This window comes from Stegodyphus dumicola, chromosome 5, assembly GCF_044657685.1.
Source record: "Stegodyphus dumicola isolate Sdum_Otavi_A_Nest chromosome 5, ASM4465768v1".
NCBI lineage: Eukaryota > Metazoa > Arthropoda > Arachnida > Araneae > Eresidae > Stegodyphus > Stegodyphus dumicola.
Window position 1 is genome coordinate 25466940 of NC_140772.1, and position 22983 is coordinate 25489922.

Consider the following 22983-nt stretch of genomic DNA (forward strand, 5'->3'; position numbering starts at 1 on the left):
CTTATACCCATTTGTGAGCTTAATATGCGAGTGAGAGAAAATAACTTATACCCATTTGTGAGCTGAATATGCGAGTGCGAGAAAATAACTTATACCCATTTGTGAGCTGAATATGCGAGTGCGAGAAAATAACTTATACCCATTTGTGAGCTTAATATGCGAGTGAGAGAAAATAACTTATACCCATTTGTGAGCTTAATATGCGAGTGAGAGAAAATAACTTGTACCCATTTGTGAGCTTAATATGCGAGTGGGAGAAAATAACTTATACCCATTTGTGAGCTTAATATGCGAGTGAGAGAAAATAACTTATACCCATTTGTGAGCTTAATATGCGAGTGCGAGAAAATAACTTATAGCAGAGTTGATGTGGTGTTCAAGACCATTTAAGTTGCACATAGTCGAGATACGTGGGTTCACAAAACGGTACTTACATATATACAGGTAACGTTGTGAAGATCTCCAGCCTTTCCTACTATGTAGTAGCACGTCCGGTTGGCTGCCGGAAGATCCGGAATTGGAGTTCCGGCGAGGAATTCATGTTTCTTCCACCGAAACATCCAATAAACTCTACATCTTCCCTCGAACCACAACTTCCTCGGAAATGGAATGTCCCTTCCTTTTATCACAAATACAAGATATCTCACCAAAGGTTTTGTGCCATTTCAAATTGAGTTTGTGCATGGGCCGATCATTGTCAAAGCTTCGTTTGAATCCATGCCGTAATTTAATAGCACATTTGCATAAGGCACCAATTTTTTTACTGTGCTTTAAACGTCTCTTTTCATGTCACTGTTCTCTAAAAATGCTGAGGGATCCAAAGGAACAATATCTGTGTTAACTTATCCGCGGATATCACATATGTCAGGTTATTTATTTAAATAACTTTTTATGTAACGATATCTTGAAAATCAGGGAAGGTTTTTCATTTCTTATGGATAAATGAATATTCTGGACAGCAATATAAATTATATCTGAATTACAACATTATTATTCATTAGATACTGCCTAACATTCGGGCCACAGAACAAAATTCCAAATTCAGTAAGCAATTCAATAAATAGACGAGTGATAGTAAATTCTCTTAAAGCAACTACATCAGTGACCTGCTAATAATTAACTGGATTAACTTCTTTAGCGAATAAAACAATTAGTCATGGCTTATCTTTTAATTATTTTGCTAAACAAAATTAAATTACACATAATCATAACTTTCGTGTGTGTCTTTTTATCAGCTTTCTGTCTTTTTTTGCGTCAGTTACATTCGATATTGGGGAGATCGTTCATAATTTGCAGAATATTTTCTTATAAATATACTTACGAGCACGATTAGGACTATAAAAAGGTATTAAACGAATTTTATAAACAAATACCTAGTCTTGCGTTGAAAGCAATTTTGTAAAAATATTCGTTTAATTCAGTTTATGCTAATTATTCATTAGCAATTGATGTGATCGGGATTAGGAACCATTATCAACATGATATATTTTAGTTACAGTTCTAAAACACGGGAAATTAGGATTGGTAGTGTAATTAACTCAACGAAAAACAATCTTATAACTTCTTTTGAAACTCCTTCAAAACAAGACCTTAACCCTCTCGTAATGTGATCACTTCTCTTCGCATCTCTTCGTTTATTTTTCATCCCTGTTCTGTGGAATTAAGCCACTCCTGTTTCTTGAGAATTTTGGGAATTAAATGGAATTCATATGCATTTTTACTGATTTTTACTTCCTTGTACGAAGTAAAAAGGAAGTAATGTAATCGCGAAAAGTTTCAGGCAGCATATTTCAACGAAAATATCCATTTTGAAACGCTTTCGAATGCAATTTAACGATGTTTTTGCGTGATATCTGTACCTAAGGTCATAAAAGACTCTTTTCCTCCAAAAAAATTATAAAACTGCTTTAAAATGAATTCTGAAGAGAATTTTTCGTGGCGTCTGTATAAACGTATGTACGTACGTATCTCGCATAACTCAAAAACGAGTAGCCTCAGAACGTTGAAATTTTGTGTATAAGACTACTAGAACATGTAGATGTGCACCTCGTATTTTGGTTGCAATCGGCAGCGCCAAACGTATGTAAATATATTTATATATATATATATCCACTGTGTTACCCGGCTCAGTGATCTCAGTTTCTTTACTCTTATATGTTTGTAAATTGTACATTTTTTGCTTTACAAATGCAAATGTTTGAATTATGTTGTTCTTATCTTCTGGTTAAGGTTTTTATTCCTTTAGTAAATCTGTATGCAATATTTTTAGTATTATCAACCATTTTAAAGTTGTTTAAGTGCCGCTAAACCTAATAATTTTTTTTTGATGGCGGCCATTGCTTGTTTACATTTGAAACAGCAGAGTAGTGGATTTGTTACAAATCTAGAGAAACGTAGCTTCGCAGCAACAAAGATAACGCCTTCATTTATTATTGCGAATTAAATCATGCTTAATCCTTTCTGGAATTTTTTCGAGGAAATAAGTGTTTAAGATTTACTTCGTAATTTTTAATACAGATATTTTGAATTTTTATGTATTTTTGCCTTGTCGCGAAGTGAAAACTGAATTAATTGAATGAGAAATACTCAATCGTCTGTGAAAAACTGTTGCTTTTTTGTTTTGTTTGCTTAATTTCTTTTATACATTGTTCTAGCTTTATTATAGTATTTGAACAGAACATGTGGCAACGATTATATAATTCTTTAAATGATATAGATATTGTGCATTCTGATTTATAATATGAACGAAATATAATACTGTTAAGTGAACCTAGCGCAGAGTGTCGCTATGGTAAACAAATAGAGTGAATTTTAAAGAATGCATTAATTCTATTTTGGTTTAAGCGCTGTCGGCGAAGTAGTTTTAATTCAATCCAATAAGTTTAAACGAAACTCAAGAAAAAATGCGTATAATTTAATATTCCGTACAAGGAATTCATGTGGTGTACTCATCAGATATTTTATTCCAGAAAACTAAATTGACTTTGGAATTTTTTTGTAATTTTTTTTTACTTTAAATTTAATTTTTAAGTTCAAGGAAATGTTCTTAATTATTTAATAAGAAAGAAAAACAGGCAAGTTATAGCAATCTGAAGTTATGTGAATGAAGAAAAAATGTCCTTCTATGAACAGTGGTAAAAAATAATGCGATTAATAATGAAGCAGGAATTTTTATAGCTGTAAATCCTGTCATTCAAAATTTCGCCTATTAAGTTGCGGGATCAGATAACCCAGTATTCATCTAAAAAAACTGACTGTAGATTCCCTTATTTTAAAGAGACGCTCGTGTTTAATGTGTAGGATTATAAAGAAATTGTGTGGGTGTTATAGTGTTATTGTGTAAGGGTGTTATATTGTGAGGGTGTTCACAAATAAAATACACAAAAGATTCTACTCATACATACATTTTATTTTACTTAATTTTTTATTCATTACAGCTGTTCATTCAAAATGACCCTATGTAAAATTGATCAATAATTATGAGAATTAAGATATATAATTTGACATATCTACAGTTATATTACTAGTAAATTTTAAATCTATAAATGAATTGCATAGTGTTATTGGATAGTTACTTGGCATCGTATTGATATTAAAATGATGCTGCATAAAATCAAATGCCTTTACATTTCGTTTGATGTCTATGTTGAAAGCTCCCATCATATTAATAGGAACATCTATACTAAACTCTTCATCGATCAATAAAGTATTCTCAGAATATTCCATCAATGCACTAAACCAGAACATCTTCAAATCTTCTGAATTAACAGTTAGATGACTGTATATGGTTGCTAGAATAATCTTGGCTTTCCATTAACTATTAATTACATTAATCATATAAATATTGCATTCTTCTGAATCGTGTATTCTCTGACGCTGTTTAAAAGTAAATTCTATTGATACACAATATGTAACACTCGTAAAATTTCTATAAATTGCACCACCACTAGATTGGCTAAATAAAATACAGCAAACACCCCCCTACCACCCTGACTGCTTACGCGCGATTGTCTATCAGAACACCTTGTCGCTCACACGGTTGAGCGCGGAGATTTATTCACACCTTTGAGGCAACTAAACTTTCGCTACTTTTGACACGCTACTATGCGTACACCTTTTGTCCAATTTAAGAAAAACATTGTGCTTGCTAATACGCTTTTTCATCTATCTAATGATGTATTTAGATTGACAGCAATATTTGTAGTTTCAAAGATTCATGCTCATCTGAAAAAGCGTTTTAATTTTTGCTCTCCCATCAAACCGTTATGGAGGAAAGTAATTCTGCGCTAAAAAAGGAGCATTAAAATTTTGTTGTCAATTTCGGTTATCGATAAAGTACTCATAAACAAGTATTCATTACAACTGGAGCAAAACTCGAGTAATATATTTTGGTAAGACGAAAATGAAAAAGAAAATGATAAGTAAAGTATTCAGTACAATTATAGGTAATTTAATTGTAGGTGCAATTATGGTAGATAATTGCGTAATAATAGCAGAAATAGGAAAAACATTTTCTCTTCACATAAATACTAGTTTCCGTAATATACATGACATTTATACCATTATATAGTCTTTTTGATCCAGGAACGTGAAAAATGTACAGTTCCCTCGCCGTGATTAGAACTCCAGATCTCCCGAATACGCGTCGGAGCGTGCTTCCAATTACACCACGAAGAAAACTGGAAAGATGGGACAAAATACCTGAGGCCGTAGTTGGGCTTCAGTTAATCAGTTACAAGCTAATCAGTTACAAGTAACTAATTAGTAAGTGAATTTACAACGTAATTGCGGTCACAAAAAATGAATGTGCAGTTCATGTAATTAAAATGTAATTATATTTAAAATTACAGTGATATACCAAATAAAATGTATTTAGTTGCAGTTCAACGCAAATATCATACCATTTTAATCATAGATTTTCAATTACAGTGTAATTGTAATTGCCGCATTAACACAAATACAGTGCAGTTGAAACTTGAATATCAATACACTGAAGTGACAAAAGTCATGGGATACCTCCTAATATTTTGTCGGTCCTCCTTTAGCCCAGCGAATTGCAGCAACTCGACGTGGCATGCACTCAACAAGTCGTTGGAAGTCCCCTGCAGGAATATTGAGCCATGCTGCCTCTATAGACGTCCATAATTGTGAAAGTGTCGACGGTGCAGGATTTTGGGCCCGAACTGACCTCTCGATGATGTCCCATAAATGTTCGATGGGATTCGTGTCGGGGGATCTAGGTGGCCAGATCATTCGCTGGAATTGCCCAGAATGTTCTTCTAACCAATCGCGAACAATTGTGACCCGGTGACATGGCGCATTGTCATGCATAAAAATCCCATCGTTGTTTGAGTACGTGAAGTCCATGAATGGCTGTAAGTGATCTCCAAGTAGCTGAAGGTTTCCATTTTCAGGCAATGATCGGTTCAGTTGCACCAGAGGACCGAGTCCATGCCATGTAAAAACAGCCCAGACCATTATGGAACCACACCAGCTTGAACAGTGCCTCGTTGACAACTTGGGTCCATGGCTTCGTGGGGTCTGCGCCACACTCGAACCCTACCATCAGCACTTACCAACTGAAATCGTGACTCATCTGACCAAGCCACGGTTTTCCATTCGTTTAGGGACCGACCGATATGCTCACGAGCCCACGAGAGTCGCTCCAGGCGATGTCGTGCTGTCGGTAAAGGCACTCGAGTCGGTCTTCCGCTGGCATAGCCCAAGGAAGATAAATTTCGCCGCCCTGACCTATCGGATACTCCCTCGTACGTCCCACATTGATTTCTGCGGTTATTTGACGCAGTGTTGCTTGTCTGTGAACATTGACAACTCTACGCAGACGTCGCTGGTCTCGGTCGTTAAGTGCAGGTGGTCGGCCACTGCGCTGTCCATGGTGGGATGTTATGCCTGAAATTAGATACTCTCGGCACACTCTTGACACTCTGGATCTCGCAATGTTGAATTTCCTAACGATATCCGAAATGGAGTGACCCATGCGTCTAGCTCCAACTACCACTCCGCGTTCAGAGTCTGTTAATTCTCGTCGTGCGGCCATAATCAAGTCAAAGCCTCTTCACATGAATACCTTGAACACAAATGGAAGCCCTGCCAAAGCACTTCGCATTTATACATTTTCTACGCGATACTACTGCCATCTGTATATTTGCATATTGCTATCCCATGACTTTTGTCACTTCAGTGTATTATAAAATCAAGGAATAAATCTATAATTTTTTAAATATGTTCTTTTTTGTGTCAAAATCAATTATATTAGAATTAGACAGAACAGTTTGCCATAAATCTTTCCCAAAATACTCAAAATTGTTAATCTTTTATTTCTTTGAAATTAAAAAATTAATTTTATTCCGCTCTAAGTAACAGAAAACCATGCACACACACACATTAAAAAAGGCGGAGTGATAGCTTTGCATATTTAATTCCAGTCGACAAAGAATTAGACAAACTAATGCAGCAATTCGTTTCATCCGTCTATGCAATATCCGTCCAGCAATATGCGTCTGCTTCAGAAATAACCGTAAATGAACCGTACGTATAGTTCCCGCGCAAATTGAACATGGATATAAAAAGACAAACCTAAAAACCATGCTCCTAGTTCAGTGACAAATTATCATAAAAAATAGCTTAAAGACTAATAAATAAGGCACATTTCATTTTCAAACAACCTCGCTCAGTCTCACGATGCTATTCCAACGGGCCTTTGTGCGTTATGCTGCAGAAAACTGTTTGCAGTTGCATCGCCATTTACACTCATTTAGTGGCTTTTGGAAGCTTGTTATAGCTAAGAAGGAGCAGCGAAAATTAATTTTTGGCAGACTAAGAATTACTAGTGTCGGGAGTGTGATAATTTTTACGCAAGTTTAGTCTATGCAGATAGTTACAACAAGTGTAAATTAACTTCGGTATGCTACTTCCAAAAATAAATTTTAATGTTTAAAAATAATATATGCACTGCTTTACCCCTACCCTTGCCCCGCCCCTAATGCCACCTAAATTTTCAAAATTTAAAATTAAGTATCAAGTTCAGTTTTTTTGGCAAGCTTATCAGATGTTTCGTTTTAGCTTTCAGAGCGAGTATAAAAATTTGCATAATATAACTATAAGAAGCGGCCGGAAGTATAACACATTATATTTAATAACTTTTACAAACTAAGATTTTTAAATTTAGAAATGAAAAATACAAATACGCACCTTATTTAAAACATTTTGTAAAAGGAAATATATGCCCACAACCTAACAGCTGCAAAAGCACAGGCCGCATAAAAATTGCATAGGCATCCTGTATATAAGAACTGGAAAACAAGCATTCACTTTCTATTCTAAATGGGAATAACAGTAAATACGCAGCCAATTTGTAGATACCATGGTAAAATAAATTTTTAATTTAAAATGGAATTTGCACGTATCCAGCACACATGAATCAAATTCTGCTACGAACTTCCTACTGTGGTAGTAAAGTAAATGAAATATTTAGACTTACGGCTTATGTGATTACTGCAAAGCCTCTAGAGCTATCTGCCGAAGGGAAGATATGTCTTCGTAGAGGACGTTCTAAGGGAAACTGGCTCGTACACACGTTACACATGGGGAAAACCACGAAAACACCCATGCAACCAGGTCATTCGCTGGATTCGAACTTCAGACCAGACTACTAGAGTTCAGCGACTTTACCGCTTTGAAGTCCTACTGGTGGGGTCAGGATATTTAGATAAATCAAGGATATAATAAAAGTATTATTGACAACTTTCTGTAATCTTTGATTAAAATCAATACATTTATTTCACAGATAGATTAATTTACTTCCTTTAGGTTTTTAAAAAAAGAATTCAATACATTTATTTCACAAACTCGTTAACAATTTCTAGATTTTTATACCACCCAAAAAAAATTAAATGATTCACGTAAATTATTTGTAAATTAGTTACCCCAGCATTCTTTTAGATAAAGGCTTGAATTTTCACTACGCACATTTTTGTGAGACCATCTTCATATAATTTTATTGTATCTTTTTGGAGGACATAACACTTATTTTAATTTATAGAATTATAATAAAAGAATCGTTAACCTAAACTACTATTTCACACAACATTTAAAGAGCCATGACATTAATTAATTTTAGCTTTAAATCATGAATATTTTATTTCCATGAATGAATATTTAGACGGCACTTTTACATTTTACAGACTTCATTTCGCCTTTTTCGAAAAACTATGACATTATTTATTTAAAAACATATTCCGAATCTTTGATCATTGAAACGTACTAATATTTTTTAGTTAAGCCCATTGGCAAGTGACCTTTGTGAATTGCTTAGAAACGTTTTTGTAATTTGTTTTTTAAAATATAAGATGCACTGCTAAATTATTCCAAAATTCTTTAGATGTTCCTTCAGCATTGCTTCAGAATGCTCAGTAACTATATGTTCTGCAACTATATATAAAGCTTAAATGTGCCTTAGAAGGAAACTTGTCTTCATCTCAAAGATACTAACAATAAAACAACATAAATGGAAATATGGCGCTACAACGTGGCAGACAGCATTTCTGAAATTGCTGTGACCACTTAATGATTCATATGTTTTCTCCAGGGGCATTGTCGCTCGGAAAATAGCAGTTACGTGACACTTTGTAATGGAGGTTAAGCTTTAATTTCTGAGACTGTCGCAGAACTGTTATTTTTCTTCTTAAATCCCAGAAGCGTGGCACATCACGCAAGTCATGATAAACGTGTTTCCACGAGAAATGTCTTGTAAAAAGTCTTGTTATTGTAGCACAAACAATGACGTGGTAAATCTTTTGTGTCTCTACTTCATTTTAAATTACAGAGAAAACTTTTACATCCCCTATCTTTTCAGCATAACTGTAGATATATATGTCTATATAAAGAAAGACATAAATAAAGGCTAAACTGCAAATATAGAGAAATAATTTCATTTAAAATTTATAGTTAAAGATTAATAAATTGCGCAGTAAACGTTTAGACTTTTGTTGGTTATGTATTTGTATTGTGGGGTAAAATGCTGAAAATATGAGTTTAATAACAGGAAAAGACATAAATAAATTATAATCAGAAAACAGAGTTGGAGTGATGTTAAGAGGGCTCATACACCTTAAACTCCTTATGATCTTCGAATATGTGACTGTTTAAAGAATTGGGATATTTTATTTATTTTAAAAGCAATTACTTCCAACCTTTTACAGCTGACTACATAATATAGCTTCTTTAGAAAATAGCAACCAGAAAGTTTGTGTTGCCACAAATATTTTTGAAATTGAATCCTCTTTGTGACAAAATATTTCGCCATGTTTCCACCTTGTACGCATGATATTTTAAAAATGGCTAATGTTACATACTTGAAATTTTATGGAACTCTTTACATGGGCACTATTTTCTAACTGAACCAAACATCTGATGAAGATTTTAATATTAAAAAATTTTATGAAAGAAAACATTGCAGATTTTTTGAATAAAATATATTTTACAAACTCAACTCCAAATAAAATAAAAATTTAACATGAAATTCTTAGAATTTTAGCTTCGCAATAGTTTCCAAAAGTTGTAAAAGCTCTACATTAAATATGGAATTAAATTATGCAACTTAATGTTTTAAACTGTGCGCGCAAGGTGGAAACATGACGAAAATTGTTGTCACAAAGCGGATTAAATTATAAAAATATTCGTAGCAACACAAACTTTCTGATGACTATTTCATAAAGCAGCTAAATTATTGTAGTTAGCTGTGAAAATTTGGAAGTAATTGCCTTTAAAATAAGTAAGTTATCCCAATTCTTGCAACAGTGAAATATTCGAAGATCTTATGGGTTTAAGATGTATGAGTCCCCTTTTAACAGAAGGAAATATTGATGCATAAAGCATCGTAACCTATTTCAATAAGGCTGCTTTTCGATCAACCCTCGCCTAAAGCTTGAGTTCAGAGATTAATCCTCTCAAACAACCTTTAACATTTAAAAGGTTTCGTTTTTTGCATATCTATCACCGCTAGATGCATCCAGTAGATGCGACTAAGCACAGAAGTAGTTGTGTTTCCTGAGAATCCTTTTCAGGCATCATAGATAAAAGTAATGAACGAACAAACATAATCAGTATATAATTCTGTTATACAAATTCAATTTATGAATTGAACGAAATATAACATTTTCTTCACTGATCTTGTGCGCTGCAAAATTGCATAATTATCAATACAGATGTCAATAATATCTAAAATACGCTTAAAACTGCATTACAGTAAAGTATGAAATTCTGAGTGATAAGCAATTATAATTATATGATGGTTTTAAGAAGTATAATAATAATAATGCAGGCGTAATGGACTGAAATCGATAAATTCGTTATATTCGTGAGGTCCATAATGGATTGAATGCACGCAGCCAATGAAAGCTTGACGAAATTCGTTTTCCACGCACACACAGAGAAAGAGAGAGAGAATAAAATTAAAAATTAAAATCTTCACAGTTATGAATTTTGTTTACACAAAAACACCTCCTCAATATGACACTGAACAATAGGTCTTTCAAACTTCTGAGAACGTTTGAACACTAGACAATGCAAAGCATACGAAAAGGCGCCTGTAAAGTAATTTCTCAATACTCTGAACTGAAATTATTAGAAAGTCCTCCACGAAGGCATCCCTCCAATTAGGCAGATAGCCCTAGTGTGCTTTGTCATAATACACCAACTGAGCTGAAATTAAAAAGAGATTATCTCTGCTGTCTTATATAGTTTTCCCCCATCTACCGAGAAATTTTCAGCATCCTCGATTTATCGAAATTACAGAAGACATACAGTTGCATAGGGCAGGCTACAATTACACTATTGAGTTAGAAATACGTTTACATAGGAATCCGCCAAAATGTCGCCAAAACATCATTTGGTGCTTTTCGTGAGATTTGGTGACAAATATTATTAATTACAAGTCATTCCCAACTTGGCATTATCTCGCAAAATTGGCGAGATGGCAATTTACTTCAATGTTAAATGGATTTACCCTGTACCCTATTTATTCGGAGATGCTTCGCATTCTGACGCTTTCCATTGTACTTATACAAGAGATACTACAAATTTAACATAATTTCGCTAAAATTATTTACGTATGCAAAATACGTAACATTGTCCCTTTCCCTAGGATTGCATATATTGAACGACTTTCAGATATAATACGATGACTTTCGGATACGAGCTACGACATCGTTCAGCCTGTTTGGGACTGTGAAAAGACCGTTCCAGGTTGACTGTAGTTTAGAAGATAGCCCCTTCCGTCGAATCGGATGGGGCTCAAGTGTCGTATTGGGTCTTCATTTCCTATCACTCCTGAATCATACTCGTGCAAAATTGTGCATTACTTCAAACCGTGCCTGGGAATACTGGATGTGCCTCAGGAGATGAGCACGCATCCGGAGGACGATCAAATAACAGATGAAAAGGCAGACGAAAGGTTACGAAAGAAGAGCATGTTGAGCAATGGCCAGTATTCATGTGGAAAGCACTGCGACAGACCAGTAAGCACAGAGGTAACTTATGGTCCAAGTCTTGTTGGCTTCAGAACACCATTAGTGAGAGGTTATTATAGATGGTTTGGTTAAATCCTCTACGTCTGACTACTTATGTAAAGAATTTGGGTTTTGTCTGAACAGAGTAGTTAACAGAGTTTTTCAATTATAGCCATGATAAAATTTCTTCCATGATGGGAATGTAACTGAAGAGGCCCCACCAAGCCTGGAAATCCAATGCTTCTTCATTACCTCTGTCAGCCTCTTGATCACACATAGGATAGTCCTCAGGCCACTTTGCAAAGCATTTAATGATAACGGGAATGTATTGGCTGATATCAACAGATTATGACAGAGATTGTAGGATCTCGAAGAAGATGCGTTCAAAATCTGCTGTTTCATTTAACTTTGCAGCTTCCCTAAGCTGCATTTTTTCGGTCATTTCTGGCATTCAGACGCTACGCAGGATTGTCACCACATTCGAAGTCATCCCTTGCTTTACTCCAGTAGAAGCGCTCTCGGACTCAATGCAAGTGATCACTAATCCAATGTGTCCAACTGTTGCATTTCTACGTATCTCTTTATGCATGTCCGGGATCAGCATCAGCTGCCATCAGAACGCCTTAAATCCGTTTCTAACCTCTGATACAACACGCCGTTTCGAATATGGAGACAGTCCCAGAGAACCCACTATTGTTGTGCCTTAGGATTACAGATAGAATTGTCCTACTTGGTAGGTTTCCTTTTTGAAGACTCCATTAATTCAGTAATGGGTTTAATGTCGCGGTGTTCTAACTGTTCTTTCCTGACTTCTTAATCACTCCATGAGTTTAGGTAAGAGACTGCTCAAGTTGTAACGTGACGTATGACCAGATTAACCAACTCGGATTTCGTTCGATTGTGGAATATTATCTACAGCTTTTTCGGTAGAGTCTTCTAGACAGGGTGTGAGTGTTTCCGTATGGAGATGTTTTCTGATGACGGATAGTGATGTTATATTCCTGGAGTCTTTGTATCCATCTCGCTGTTTGAGCTCCCAGGTTCTTGAAATTTAAGAGCCAGGTCAAATATGCGTGATCTCTTAAGAGCAAGAATTTTCTACTTTAGAGATAATGGTAGAAATATTCTACAGTTTTATGGCGAGCATTTCTCTCCTGGTGGCACAGTAATTTCTCTCCGCTTTAGATAGACATTTGATCCGCAGCATGTTACATCACTTACGTGATCTTTTATTTCTTCAAAAGAGCATCACCAAGACTCTCATTGTTCGCATCCTTATCAAAGATAAATGGTTTAAAGAGCTGAGGATACGTCAAGATTGTCTCAGATGTTAAAAACCCCCTTATTTTGTAAAATGCATCCTCTGTTTTTCTTCTTCGTAAGAACTTTTGCTTCCTTCCCATGAGTATCTGCGATGGAAGAAAAGTTGTTCACAAATCGCCTATAATATGGTCAAAGCCCCAGAAAATTGCTCAGCTGATGAACATGTTCAGGCGTCTCCAAACTTTAACTGTCGACACTTTTTCTTTGATCCGTACACAAACCTTCGGCAGATGTTATATGTCCGACGTAACTCACTTTACGTCTGAACAATTTATGTATATTTGGCAGGACTTAACTTTATATTGGTTTCTTCAATTTCTGAAGCAACTTCCTAATAATTTTATAAATGAACTTCAAACTCTTTCCCAATGATGACGGTGAATCCACGTACATCAGACGTGCTTCGTAGGAAAGATCTTTCAGGATGATCTCCATGAAGTATTCGAATGTTGTCGGCATATTGCAAAATCCAAAAGGCATTATCTTGAATTGCCAAAGTCCTTGCTTGGTAGTAAATGCCTTAGTTTCTCAGTTATCAGGGTGTATCTCTACTTACCAATATATACTCTTTACATCAAGCATCTAAAAACCACCTGCTTGAATCATCTTTCTTTCTGACCAAGATAATGGGAGAAGCAAAAGGACTTGATGAAGGCTTCATAATATAGCTTTCTTGCTTTTCCTCTAGAAGGTTTCCTACGTATTCCTGTTTGTCAGCCAGTAATAATCCTGGATGTTGACTGATTGGTGGATGATCCTCCGTATCAATTTTATTCTACGTCAAACTGTTTCTACCTACGTCAGAAGATCTGTGGGAGAAAACATCTTCAAACTACTCAATAAGACTTGCTGCAGCACACTTCTTAATTATGCATTCTGCAGTAACTCCGACGTTAGGTTCCCCAAAGACACAGCGACTAGAGGATTGTTGGTTCCTTTAACGCAAGTCACTGGAAATTAGGCTGCAAAAACTTCAGCTTTCGTAATGACTTTCGCCTTATAATTTATTCTGGCATCTCTCACTGGGATGACGGTTCGTGATAAGTTGATGAGTTACGAGGCTACTAATACATCTTTCGGGCTATTGCAGATATTAGTGTATTCCATTACACCATACCGGCAATTTCTGTTTTCAGCTATGGATACAGGTAGTAAATATTTTGTTCTTCCTGATATTGTGATGTCTTCTTCAGCTATTATTTAGAGGACGCATTTAATCTTTATCTTTGATTCCAAATAAGGATATTAGTTTATATCCTTTAAGGCAGAGTGAAGTTATTTTTTTTTAAAACCCAAGGGTAACTCATACCCTCCTAGAAAGTTTAATTCGAATATGCAAAGGTCTGCAATATCGTCAGATATGTCATGTGACGGTAGGAAGTGAATAGTTTTAAGAAATAATGAACTCTACATATAATAAAAGAAAGAGTCTGTGTGTGTCTCTTTCGTTTCCTCTTACGAGTAAGCTAATAGACCCACGGCTACGAAATTTGGTACATATTTGCATCTAGACAAGAGCCAGTGCACCTCGAAGCGATATTTTCGAAAATCGAATTAGAATTTTTTTTATTTTCTGTTTTGTGACGAAATCGCGTCATTTTGAGACATAATGGGCTATATTAAAGCGAGATTAAAAATGTACAGTTTACTTTTCTTTGATTTTTGGACACGTTAAACTTTCATCCTTGCGATTGCTTTTACAAAAAGAATTTTGGAAAAATGATAATATTTTGTATTTTTAAAAAATTGTTTAAATGAAGCTTCCTAGTACACTTCTCATATCTCACATTTTAAAAATGTGATTTTGGCAACAATTTTTCTGTATTATTGTTGTTGATAGATTTTTGGTGAAATCGCATCATTTTGAATAGTTTCATTCCGTTAGAAATATGGGTTTGGCAGCAATTTTTCATCGTATTTCTTATGTCACTGTTTTTAACAGATTGGCATATTTCATTGTCATTTATATATATATAATACATTTTTATTGATTTTTTTTTTTTAATTTGTTCTGCAGAGTAAAATTCTGGGCGGAATTTTATGTTGAGTTGCTTTCATGTTATTTTTTGCTTATTTCACTGTTTGTAAGATATTGAAAAGTTTTGCATGATTTTTTTTCTTCAGTGGAAAGTTTGTTAATTTTTTTATTAGGATAATTAATATTTGTATTAAGGGATATATCTTATTTCATTGTAATGTTTTTCTCTTGAAAATATAAGATAAAATATCATTAATTATACTTTGCTTTTCAGAATGTTTTATTTTTTGTATTCTTTTATGTTATTTATGGCTCATTTCACTGTTTTTAAGATATTGAAAAGTTTTCAGCGATTTTTTTCGGAAACAAATTTCTTAACCTCCTTTATACCATTGGAGTTGTTAAGATTTTGCAAAGGGAAGTTGGTCAATTCATTTATTAGGATAATTAATATTTGTATTAAGGGATATTGCTTATTTCATTGTAATTTTGTTATACGTAATAACTTTTTTATGAAGTTGTTCTGCAAAGTAAAATTCTACGCAGATTTTAAATTTAACGTTTGGTGTTCCCTTCAGCCATTTTTCTGGTACATTTAAAAGCCAGACGAAGGCTGGCAGCGAAGCTGATAGTAAGTTATAAAATAATCATATCTGCTAGGCATGAAAACTACCTTTATTCTACAGAATATGAATATGTATATGAATGCATGCAAATTACAAACTAAATTGATACAAATAAATCGATTAAATACGAATTTATTTTAATGTAAGTTAAGGTACACTTATATAACAGGCAATTGCAGATATTCGATTTAAAATTTTCAGTGAAACTTACATGCATTTTATAATTGTGATTAGGGAATTAAAATCGTTTCTACCACATCCATGCATAACTTTATATATCAGTAATATGTATTTAATATTTTTCTTTACATGTTATTTCATATGACCTTTAATTCTCGTTTTCTTAAATGCATTTCTTCGTTGCCTCATTTTATCAAACAGTCAATATAAGACAGATAGGAAAAGATTTTTTCTGCGATTGAAGAAGGCTTACTTTAATAAACTCATTATAATTAAAATTAGATCGTAAATTTGGTCATTGCTACAGCAATTACTTGATTGCACCATTCTTGTTGAAAGCAAAAACTAATAGTCAGAAAAATATTCCTACACAACCTTCTTTTGTTGTTTGTGTGGCATTCCTTCCTTCTAACAATGTTAGCCATTCGCTAATTTATGTCGCCATGAAACCTGATAGGAAAAAGAAACCTCACTAACTATTTTTCGTATTCCTTATATGGGCCCACCAGCGGCCGAGCGGTAAAGACGCTGAACACTGGTAGTTCGGTCTGAGGTTCGAATCCCGCGAACGGGCTGGCTGCATGGGCGTTTTCGTGGTTTTCCCCATGTGTAACGTGTATACGAGCCAGTTTCCCTTAGAAAGTCCTCCACGAAAGGCATCCCTCCCTTTAGGCAGATAGCCCTCGTGTGCTTTGCCATAATTAAATACACCGTATTCCTTATTTCCTACTAAATATGAACTATAAGTAGTTCCAGGAATGCTAACGCTCATAAAAGCTTTGTTGTTTATATTCGGAATTTATGACGTCATGGGCACAGATAAAATTAAGAAGCATAATGAACAAGTACTCTTTTAGAATAATATTCAAAAAATGAAGGAATCAGTTCGGTCTCCTTAAGCGCTGTTTATAGAGGAAGGAAAATTAAATCCGAAAATTAATGCCACAACTTTTAAATTATTTTAATACTTTGTAAGGATTATGTTAATTTTATTAACAGTTAAATTTTAAGTTAAAGTTCCTTTTCTGTCAAATTCTTAACTTCAACTTACTACTTCCGGCCAGAACGTACTTTTCGAATCTTGCTGAATATTTGATGAGAAGGAGCGGTATTTAAACCACGAAGTTACTTACGGAGGCAGAGAGAATCAGAGTTTCTGATTTACGCGCGTCTGCCTTTTTGGCCACTCTCTCTCTCTAAGCTGTTATTTGGCTCGGCCGTACTCAGGCCCTTGCTTAGCTTCGTGGTCAAATAAGTTAAGGTGAGCCAACTCAATTTGAATCTTGATAGCTTCGGCTATACTTCTTTAGTTAATCTTAGTTTTATTTTAATTCTTAGTATTTTAAGTATTTTAAGTTCAAGCCCAGGTGCGGGCTTTGCTTGTACACTCCCAGGTGGAGTTTTATTAAATCTTATTGGAATAATAATGGGTTAGTTACCCACCAATCTTGTTGTTTCTTGTCACCGAACGCAAGCGATTATTCGCTTATCAGTTTTTAGATTCTTCACTTCCAACATTAACTTAGAATTCCAAAGTGAGGAACTCTACAACTTTAAAACGTTCCATGCTGACAACGGAAGTATAAGGCTAGTAATTGCTTGTAAATAAAATGTTCACTCACATTTAATTATGTGAATTCTAAATATTGTTACGTTATTTTCTTCCTTCACGTTCGTACGGGGTTCGTAGATTTGGAGTGAATAACGACGACAATTGATGAAATATCGAAACGCACTTCTATTTATCAGTATTAATCAGATATCTCCAAAATCACTTTTACAGTCGTCGAACTGTTATAAACAAGCTGACACATGCAGCGACACTGCCTTCACAATGTCAGGCAATAACGGTGGAGACAGCTTCACCGCAAAGCAGCCGAGTACAGCTCCAAACTCTGCTTGGTCGTTCTCGGAACTCCACGTAGTCTCAAGACTCTCCACGCGAGGCACTCGACGATACACAAGAGTATAGCTCTCGACTCAGCACAGTCTAAGACAAACCTCGACGATAGTCTTCGAGACACTCGCTCAATGACTGACTATCAGATCGCTAGACGAGGCACACACACTAAGTGACTGCGGACTAGCAGGGTTTATATAGCTTTTGGCTTGCGATCGAGAACATTCTGAGGCTAAACCGGTAAGAATTCGCTTCAGAAGGTACTCCATCCGTCCATGGTATATCACCAATTTTGTCGCCAAATAGGCGATTTCTCGCCAAATGTGGCAACCCTGCTTAACCTTGCCATTTTATGGCAACCCTAAAACTGCTTTGCGGGAAAGCCATCTTACCGTGCCTGTACTTTTCGTAACAATATGGTAAATGTTACATTAGCATGCCCGAAAAAATTGGTTTCTTCTTTATTTTTTATAGTGGATTGTTAAAAAAGTTCTACTGCAAAAGTGAAATTTCATAAAGTAGTCTGTACAGAAGAAATATGTCAAGGAACAGCCCCTGGAACAGCATAGCTCGTGTGTTAAACTGAATTAAAACAGCTTTTTACCGTTCACCTCGCCGTCGTTTTTATACAAGGATCCTTTAATCAAAACCTGATTTGTGGCAATCCATAAGGAACTTATTTATCAAGTTTTTCTCTTTCTGACTCAGCTGCTCTCTCTTTTTAAGTTGTGTCTATTCAAACTCACAAGAAAGTTCAGAGTATCGGAAATTATAAGTGATAAGTGACGGAGGACGTCGGCACTGTCCCTTTACCTTAATGGTTAATCATCGGAAATTATAAATGGACATTCCGTGACAGATACAAAAAGCGAGGTCAAATGATCCAAAGTTGTCCATATGCACTGGTGTAAGCGGATGTGCTCGGCCAGATGTTAGTTCTAAGTTGACTAGCTAGAGTTAGGACTAACAGTTTCAGCTCTGCAAATGGAAGATTTCTGTAACTACAAAATCTGAAATGTTTTCTGATTTCGTTAAAGAAACAGTTCGATTAGTAAAATACTTATCTGGATAAACTTATCATTCTTTTAAAATGTAAATTTCGTTGACATATTCGAAAACAAATATATTTAATTTGATAGTTCTAAGTATATATTTTCTGAAGAAAAACAAATTTTTTCGTCCTGATTTAGAAATTTTTTGTTAAAGGCAAGCAGTTTCATTATTATTATAATTCATATTAATTGTTTTATATCGTGATGTTCATCATTCGTTTATTCATTTTTGTCAAATTTATAGTTCGACGGTTAAAGCGTTATTTAGCCTAGTTCTGGGAAATTTACAACGTTAAATTTGGTTTTGATTTTCAAGGACATAATTAATATTTATGAGATTAAAAATTTTGCCATATAAGAATAATAAAATTATGTTAACAGAAACCTCCTAATCATCCTAGTGAAACTAATTTCTTAAATATCTTCACTTACTTGAGAAATGTTTCAATTAAAAACTATACGCCGAAGATACGTCTAGGATCATAAAAATAGAGTTTTAGGTTTTAAGCATATATTAAATAGATGCTTATTTCAAAGCTAGCAGTAGTAGTACTGTACGGATTGTTATCTTCAGCGCGCGAGACTGTGTATCGGGAATTATGAAGATATGCTGTTTTTAAATATTTTGTGATCTTGTTATTCAGCAGAATTTTAAGTAACGAAAGTGCGAAGAATATAAGTTTCAGTTAATAAATTTAATACACAAAATGTTAATAATAAAGAAACAAGAAAAAACGTTTTGCAAGCCATTTTACTAAGAAAACTATACATTGATATGTTAAACTGAGAAAATAGAAAAATATACGCCGACTTCGTCGATATGTTACCGTGAAAGACCGAAATTGGAGAATGTCGACTTTCACCGGAGAATGTCAACGTTCACCAAATACGTCGGTGAAAGATCGAATATTTTTTTACATTCTTGTACATTCGGATCCTCACCGGTGTATGTCGAAAATCACAGATATGCTCTGGTGTAGGTCGAAAAGAGAGGAGTATATGTACACGCTGCCATTCCAAAAGGAAGTGTTCCACAAATAAATGCAGTTGTAAAAGCAAGGGCCTCTTGTGCAATTCAAAGTGTCATAATAGTTTAAGTTGTTGCAATAAATAAGATTTGAATCACATAATTTGGTAAGTTCATAACTTCTATTATTTTCCTTTCTCATTTTCAATGTACTGTGTGTTTTAAGTTCTTAAGTTCTTATTCTGAGTCTCAAGTGCGTTTTTTCGCGAATGAATTACGGAGAAGAATATATAATATTCTTATGTGTTCGACATTCACCAATAGTACATGGTGAATGTCGACATTCACCGGTGTAAGTCAAAAATAAGAGTATTTGGAAAATATTTCGGACATACACCAAGCGACTATGTGAATGTTGACATTCACCGGTGAAAGTCGACGTTCTCCAGATTTTGGTGTTTCACCGTAACAGATTATATTTAAAGGGAACTTTTTTTTCATTTAAACTGAATTGTTGTCTGATTGCAGTGAAAGTTTTATGAAGTTGATTAACACTGCATATCCCATAAACCTAATAAATTTTCATAATTTTGCTATTGAATTGCGTATGTGAATTGAATCGTAAGGGCAAAGGAAATTATGCTTAATAATAAAGTTAAAACAACAAAAATATATGGGATAGCAATAATGACTGCAACAGCAGTCTGGTATACTACGAGCTCAGAGCGTAGAAAAACCTTAACGAACCCTTTTGGGCGATTTCAGAATTTTCTTACTTTCCAAGACAGTAACTAATAGAAGCTGTAACCGAAATAGAGATAGTAATAGCTAATTTAGATAACAATAGACGGTTGCAGTAACAGAGTGACTCAAGTAACCACTATAACGTCCTAGAAGATGGTTAAAGAATCCTGAATAAAGCTGAACGAGGTTAAAGGATTAATACAAACGAACCACAAGGGCATATGGGGTGAGACGCATATCTTCGTGTAACCCGTAACCCATTCTAACAAAACTTGTCGTGTATTCACATCAGATATGGAGAAATTTTTGAAAACAGTTGTAGAGTCATTAGGTTTATTGGAAGCAGAAAAGATGAAAAATATGCAACTACCTTCGCCGGGAATCGAACCACGGACCTCTGGAATACCGGCCTATCGTGCTACCGTTACACCACGAAGGCACGCTAGGGAAGTGGGAGAAATACCTTATATACTTCCCTTTTTAAAGGGCGACTAGGGTTTTAGGGAACATAGTCGCCAAATTCTGGGTGCGGGAATCATCGTCCACAACCCTTTTAGTTCGGGCGCCATTTGTAAAGTCATTAGGTTAATTGGAAGCATAAAAGATGAAAATATGCAACCGCCTTCGCCGGAACTCGAACCACGGACCTCTGGAATACCGGCCCAGCGTTCTACCCTTACACCCCGAAGGCACGCTAGGGAAGTGGGAAAAATACCTTATATACTCCCTTTTTTAAAGAACGACTAGGGTCTTAGGGAACCTAGTCGCCATATCCTGGGTGCGGAGAATCATCACCCACAACCCTTTTAGTTCGGGCGCCACTTGTAGAGTCATTAGGTTAATTGGAAGTAGAAAAGATGAAAAATATGCAACCGCCTTCGCCGGGAATCGAACCACGGACCTCTGGAATACCGGCCCAGCGTGCTACCGTTACACCACGAAGGCACGCTAGGGAAGTGGGAGAAATACCTTATACAGTTAACTCTTGCTTGCTTTGCCATAATCAAATAAATAAACCATCAAAATAATTGTGCTAAATATTTGTCATTTAGTAGACTGCAAATTCACCCATTATAATTACTAGTGCTTGGACATTCCAAAATTAAATTTTCAACTACTTTGCATTTATCTAGTAGTTGACACTAAGTCACAAAATTCAGTTATTGTAAAATAAAGACATTATCTTCTTGATAATGTGTTTATCAAGAAGATAATGTGTATATTTTAATTGCAAGATTAGAATGTTTTGCAAGATTAGAAAATTGCAAGATTAGAAAGTTTTACAAATACTCCAACAGCTTTAACATAATCATCTGAGTTCGGTATTTTTGCAACTCAGAACAATTCCACATCTATTTTAATCAGGAATGAAGAATAAAAAGATACCCACAACAAGGAAATGTTAGGTATTACAAGTAAAGTAAAGGTATTAACAATAAAAATGTTGCATTTTTCTAAAACAAGGGAGCGGGCAATTTACTTTCAATCTCTTGTGGTTCTCTATTAACGCATTCCATGTGCGTTAATTGGAAAACATTAAAAAGCTGAATCTACACTCTGTGAGAGATAATTTTAAAATAATTCCAATTAATTGCAATTTCGGTCTTTTTTATACCAAAGTTTGTTAACATTTTTTCCCTGGAAGCCCTTAAAGAGGGAAAATTAACGAGCGAAATGCGATACGAGAAATCCCCAGCTTCCCGATTTCCGTCACTGAAACCCAATGCCTGGCAATTAGGAGAGTCTGGCCAGACTTGTAGAAATATTTCGTTCTAATTATGGATGCGTTCGATATTAGGTTCTAGGAAACTAATTAAAATTCCGGGAACCGTTTTCCAGATTCTAACTTCTACATTTTTTTTCTCTTTAAACTGAATTGTTGTCTGATTGCAGGGAAAGTTTTCTGAAGTTGGTTAACGCTGCATATCGCATGAACCTGAGAACTCCTCCCTTTTTTTTCCCTCAAACTGTTAATTATTTTTAAGAAATTTCATGCTTCGGGTACAAAGAGCATTTATTATTTACGACTACAATTTAATGCATAAGATAAAACATTTACAACATTTCCGACTGATTTCATAAGAAAAAGTATTTCCAATACTAAAGTATCTATAACATATGGAAAGACTGGCGTTGTTTATAAAACAGGTTTCTTAAAAATTAGAATAATTGTGTTAAAAACGTGCTACAAGTTTTTAGGAAAAGGCCTAACACAAGCATCAGTAAGAAATAATTTTCCATGTATCACCTTAAATGTGTTAATAATATTGCATAATGTTTGTGATCACAAAGAACTGAAAAAAATTCATATTACATTACAATTCTGCATAATCAAAAATCGTTTAACTTAAAGTTACTGAATTAGTAAACTTAGAAACCTGTCATTTCCAGTGACCACCACTGTTGTGGGGGATAAGGGCACTAAACGGTTGTATAGACATTAAGTATTTTGGGGGAAGCAGGAGAGATAAAAAATGAGCCTCGCCGGGAATCGAACCTCGGAACTCTGGAATACTCTCTCAGCGTGCAGACCACCACACCACAAAGGCATGTAAGAAGGCAGGAGAAATACCTTATATACTCCCCCTTTTAAAGGGCGACTGGGTTTTTTTAGGAGACCCAATCGCAAAATCCTGGGTGAGAAGAATCATTATCCACCACCTTTTAGTTCGGGCGTCACTATAG